We start from the raw sequence: 6,047 nt of genomic DNA, 5'->3' as shown, positions 1-6,047 counted from the left end.
ACATACTTTCGATCCTACACCAGAGGATCCCGAGCTTGGCTACTACGTGGAGATCTAGGGCCATGAGTAGTTCAGAGGTCCCAGGCAGGAGGCCTGCGCCTTTTCGATCTAGATTTATTGTTTCATTTTGCCTTCTTAAAGCACCCTTGTATTTGCCTGTAGTCAGACCGAACTCTTGGTATAATATCGGGTCTTGTGACCCTGGCTTGTAATATATTGTTTCTTTATTTAAATTTGAGTCGTAGAATTGTGTTGTGATATTATACCGTGAGTCACTGATCTTGATTATGCATGTTGCGTGGATGTTTAGTGCACGATTAATTTCGGGGGCGTCACACCTAAAGTTGACACTATTCCAAAACCATTTTTAATAGTATTACAAATTTTATTATCAATAATAGGTTCACTACGAGGCTCAAATAAATTCTCAGGATCACAAGAGGCATCATAATCATCACCGCAATCATGATTACACAATTGACGTTCATGGAATTTATGCTAACATCATTGTAATCATGCTTTTCATTGAAACAACCACCATGAATCATTTTATTAGTTTCTTCTTCAACACATCATCATAATTTCCAGATTCATGATTTTTAAGAAATACTTCATAAATATAATTAAGTGCACTCAACTCCATCTTTTCTTTCAAAGAACTTATTCCAATGGCATTTTCATCACCCGAAATTGGTTTAGCATAATTGAAATTATTGAAAAGATTAACAAGTGGATGAGGATCCATATCATTAAATTTTAGCAAGCGAAGATGCAAGCAAATAGAAGGCACATGGTAACACAAGCAAACATGGTGACATGCATATTTTTGATATTCTTGATTTTTTATGAGGAGGAGGGAAAAGAGAAGGCAAATAAAAAAGTAAATAAAAAGGCAAAAGGCAAATAAGATAAGAACAGGAAAATGATAAGTTTGTGCAAAGGCACCTAGTTTGTCTGGTGAAGCCTCCTCGAAATGGCGCCAAAAATTCTTTGGCTACTTGTAATAGTGTTGTGATTCCCCAAAGAGAAAGGGTGATGTAGTATAGTAGCAGATAGTATTTCCCTCAGTTATGAACCAAGGTTTATCGAACCAATAGGAGATGACACACAAATAACTTTAGTAGTACCTGCACAAACACACACACACACACAAACAAACAAACAAACAAATGCTTGTAGCCCAACAAGGCAAGGGGCGTCACTCCCCTTGTTATTGCCCATTGCAAGTATCAAATCTGGTAGTGGTAGATATAATAAATAAAAGTAAAATTAAAATTAAAAGAAAACAACAAGGAATTATAAGATTTGTTCTACTTTAAAGGTCAATGGACCCGGGGGCCATAGCGTTCACTAGAGGAATCTCTCATAAATAACATCGGTGGGTAAACAAATTACTATTGAGAAATTGATAAAATAGCGCATAGTATTATGATCATCCATGGCATAATTAATATATAGGAATTACGTCCGTGACAAGTACATCGTAATCCAACTGCATCTAGTACTATTACTCCACCCCAAAATCGCTATCCAGCATGCATCTTGCTACTTGTGATAGGCGTTGGGATTCTCCAAAGAGGATGAGTGAAGTAGTGTAGTAGCAAAAAGTATTTTCCTCAGTTAAGAACCAAGATTTATCGAACCATTAGGAGACACCACACGGACAAGATAAATGGTACCTGCACACACACAATCAAATGATTGCACCCAACGACAGCAAGGGGGTTGTCAATTCCCTAGTTCTCGCCAATTGCAAGGACGAAATCCGGTAGTGATAAATAGATAAAATAAGAAGGAAATAAAATTAAATAAATTGTAGCAAGTATTTTTTATGGTTTTACTAAATATAAAGTGATTGGACCTGGGGGCCATAGGTTCACTAGAGGCATCTCTCTCCTAAGCATGACAGGTTGGGCAACTGATAGAATAACGCATAGTTATGATGATTCTTCATGGAACACATTGGCATTATGTCTGAGACAACTAGACTGAAATCCATCCACATCTACTACTATTACTCCGCCCCTCGACCGCTATTAATCCAGCATGCATCTTAGAGTATTAAGTTCATAACAAACAGAGTAATGCTTGGAGCATGATGACATAATGTAAGCAAATAGGCACGGGTGCAGGCGCGCACCCCCCCACTCCCCTTGGCGCCCATCTGGGCCGGCCCATGTGCAGGTCGGGATGCTGCCTATTTTTCTTCTCCTTTTCCTTTTGTTTTTTTCAATTTTCAATAATTCAGGATATCAAAAGGTCCTAAATTTCAGAAAAAGTTCCGAATTTTGAATAAATAATGATGAATACAGAAAAATATTCATGATTTCAAAAAACTATTCGGGAGTTAAAAAAATCACAGTTTAAGAGGACGTTCAAGAATTTGAAAAAAAACATGTTCACAAATTCAAAAAAATCATGAATTTCAAAAAATGTTTATGATTTCGAAAAATGTTAATGATTTCAAAATATGGTCGTGATTGCAAAAAATGTTCATGATTTCAAAAAATGTTTACAATTACAAAATTTGTTCACAAATTCAGAAAATGCCACGAATTTGTAAAAAAAGTTCACGAATTTAAAAATATTTCACGATTTCAACAAAATTGATCATGAATTTAGGAAATGTTCATGGTTCAAAAAATGTTCAACATTTCGAGAGAAATGTTTCACGAATTGGAAAACATATTCATGATTTAAAAAATTGTTCACATCTTAAGAAAGATATTTGTGAGTTTTAAAAAATGTTCACGGTTTCAAAAAATGTTCATGATTTAAGATATTGTTCATGAATTTGTTAAAGCAAAATCCCCACTTTAATTTTTTTTAACATTTCATAAAATGTTTATGATTTCAAAAAGTTCACAAATTATAAGATTCTTGCAAATTAAAAAAACAAGTATAAAAACAAAAATTGAAAACAGAGAAGAAAAGAAAAACAAAAAGAAAACAGAAAAGGAACAAAAAGAAAAGAAAAACCAAAAAAGAAATAAAGAAACAAAAGAAAACCAGGAAACCTAATTCAGGGAAGGTTCTAGAATCTTCCCATAACCGGTCGGGGGTGAAACCCCGAATGGGCCGGCCCAATGAAACAGCACCGCGCAAGGTGGGTACGCGCTACATCGCTTCCCAACGACCTATGCGCTATATAGGAGCGAGCGATTCCTATTTAGTGCTGCATGCGCCGGTTATTGCTGTTTCTGCAAACCGGCGCCTGCAACAGCTTTAGCTGGGCTCGGCCCGTTCCATTTTTCCCATCGTAAACAAAAATTTATACACACCTTCATTGCGATTCCATCCTGCGACCTCACGATCATTGGCATGACTAGCAAAAGGGTATTTGCGTTGCAATGGGGTAAAAGAAAATATTTACCACCAAAATTAAATGCATTAGCCCATCTAAAAAAATAAATGCATTAGCAATCGGAAGAAGTGAAAAACTCACTATAACCGATAAGGAGCAAAATTATATGTATTTCTTATATGTGCAAATGTACAAACAATCCTCAACCACTAACATTAAAAAAATCTACATCGAATATTCGTTATGATGATCATGTTGTTTAGTCTTTGTGTATTTTTTTTAAAATAATGCTTGTATGATGCTATAGGTACAATCAAGAAAGTATAAAACAGAAATATTATATTTGAACCGCCAAAGCAATATACTTACATTGTTAGTTGAATTCCCTCTAACAGTGCGCTTGTCTCATGCTCATGGAATGATTCCTCCCTGTCAATGGTATACTGTCCATCTGAAACTTCAAGCAAACAACCATGCAATGGTATACAGTCCATCGGAAACCTTCAAGCAAACGGCCATGCTCCATATAGCACAATATTTTATCCTTTACTTCACCGGTAACCGGCCTACGCTCCATGCCCATGGCACGCATGCGGTGTCCTAACAATAGTAATGCACACGACGTGGCTAACCCTCTCATGTGAGAGGAGTGACTCATTTCACCTCACGGACTCGGGATACAATTCATGTGTGGCACAGATATCATGTACCATATATGCATAAGGATCAGGGTGGCCACCGGTGCCTGCACGAGCAAACCTCGGTACTAAAACCCATGAAATGAGATATGCAAGAAAAAACACAGATGAGGTAGCGAGGAAACAAAATTAAGAACATCTTAAGACATTAGTTGTATTGAATTTGGAGTAAATCTACTACTAACCAGCACAGAGCCTTGTTGTCGACAGGGGCGCAAATGGCCATCTATGTAGCCGTTGCTACGTTCTACTCCCTCCGTTCTGAATTACTTGTCTTGGATTTGTCTAGATACAGAGGTATCTAGCACTAAAATGAGTCTAGATACATCCGTATCTAGACAAATCCAAGACAAGTAATTCGGAACGGAGGGAGTACCATGATAGAAACTCCATGATCAAGTCCGCCTTCCACGGCAGACTCAAACCACCACCGCTTGCCTGGGGATGTCGATGGCATCTCCCTGATGTGGTCGTGGACAGTCGTGCGACTCCCATGATGATGCTCATATTGCTCGTCATCACGCCGTCCCTCTTGCTCTTCTTGACAATACGTGTTTATATTAGAAATGTTAGAATGATATGCATGTAGCCAACAAACTAACAAACTGAAACACGAACTAACAAAACAACGACTTGACATTCTTACTACATCAGAAAAGTTAAATATTAACAGCTATATAAGATTGTAAAGCATGTACCAGTACAATGGGGTGTGAAACTAAACTTCATACGAGTTACGAACACTACATAGTCAAAAGAGAAAAAATGCAATCGAATTTCATCCGCTTGAAAACGGAACCTGAAAGCTTCCGTCGATGAATCCCCTTTGCTGCTTGAGTTGTAGACAAATCTCGTGTTGTTCTTTGAGTCCTAGACGAATTGGTAATATCCAAGGAAAAAAGATGACGAAGGTGAAAAGTAATGGAAGAAGGGTGATTAGACTTAGTATCCAATGTATCTTCCATAGCTGTACTATCGGTGGTCAAGGCCACCGGCACTATCATGGCATGGGTCGTGCTGTGCACAGCGAGCACGTCCGACGCCAAGACCGGCTTGCAGCTGAGCCACGTCCATCACGTCGTTGTGTGTGCGAGGCTAGTTTAATGTAGCCGCGTGCATCCAGCGGCCGTGTGCACACACGATGGGAGAGACCTGTTTGTAGTCCGACTGCAAGCCGGCCATCCCGCTCAGGTTGGACCTCCGCTTGAGGCCGTCCAGTCCAGTCTATGCCCGCGTGGAGCAGCTGTGAGCACTTAGATCAGAGACACCGATGTGTAGTGTCGCGTAGAGGTCGGCCTTCAAGTCCATAGTTGTACATGCTTGTAAAGACCATCTAGTACTCTAGTCCCAGGTCTGCGCTCTGCATATTGAATACATCATGGAAAAGAGCGGCGCTAGGGTTGTTTTGAAGGCGACGAACGGAGGGCTGGAGGCGCCGGTGAGTTCATGGGGAAACAACCATGCAATTCTCATTTTCTGAAGAAAAAAACAATGCTGATCTAACCCTGGTAGGGTAGATATTCTGAAGAAAAAATGATGAGGATCTCGACACTTTTAACATCAGGCCCTAGAGGGAGATGTGAGGCCATGGTACCGTAGGAGCAAGAATTTGTTAACATTTTCTTAGGAGAGAATTTGTTAACTTAAGTGACACGAAAAGGTTTGGTAGCAGTGTGATCGTAGTACAACTTGACACGCATATGGGAAAAGAACCAGACATAGACCCTCGCTTCTGCTTCTATTATTTCTTTCCTATTTTTCCACGTGCGGGCTATACGGGCAAGTTTAATTGAATTGAATTGACATATGAAGAACTATGAAAACGTTCATCCTTTATTATTAGGTAAAGATGCGCTAACCACCAAACCATCTAGCGTTAGCTGCACTACTACAGCTTCTTCCTCTTTTCCTTCCTACGTCTTTTCCTTTTTCTATTTCTTTTTTATTTTTCTTTGTTGTTTTTCCTTTTTTGTCTTTCTTTTTTATTCGGAACGGCTTTTGTTCTGTTTTTACTCTTTTTTTGTTTTTATTTTTTATTTGGAATG

Source organism: Triticum aestivum, chromosome 3B, assembly GCF_018294505.1.
Source record: "Triticum aestivum cultivar Chinese Spring chromosome 3B, IWGSC CS RefSeq v2.1, whole genome shotgun sequence".
In the NCBI taxonomy this organism is placed as follows: domain Eukaryota; kingdom Viridiplantae; phylum Streptophyta; class Magnoliopsida; order Poales; family Poaceae; genus Triticum; species Triticum aestivum.
Note: the sequence above shows the minus strand (reverse complement) of the source record.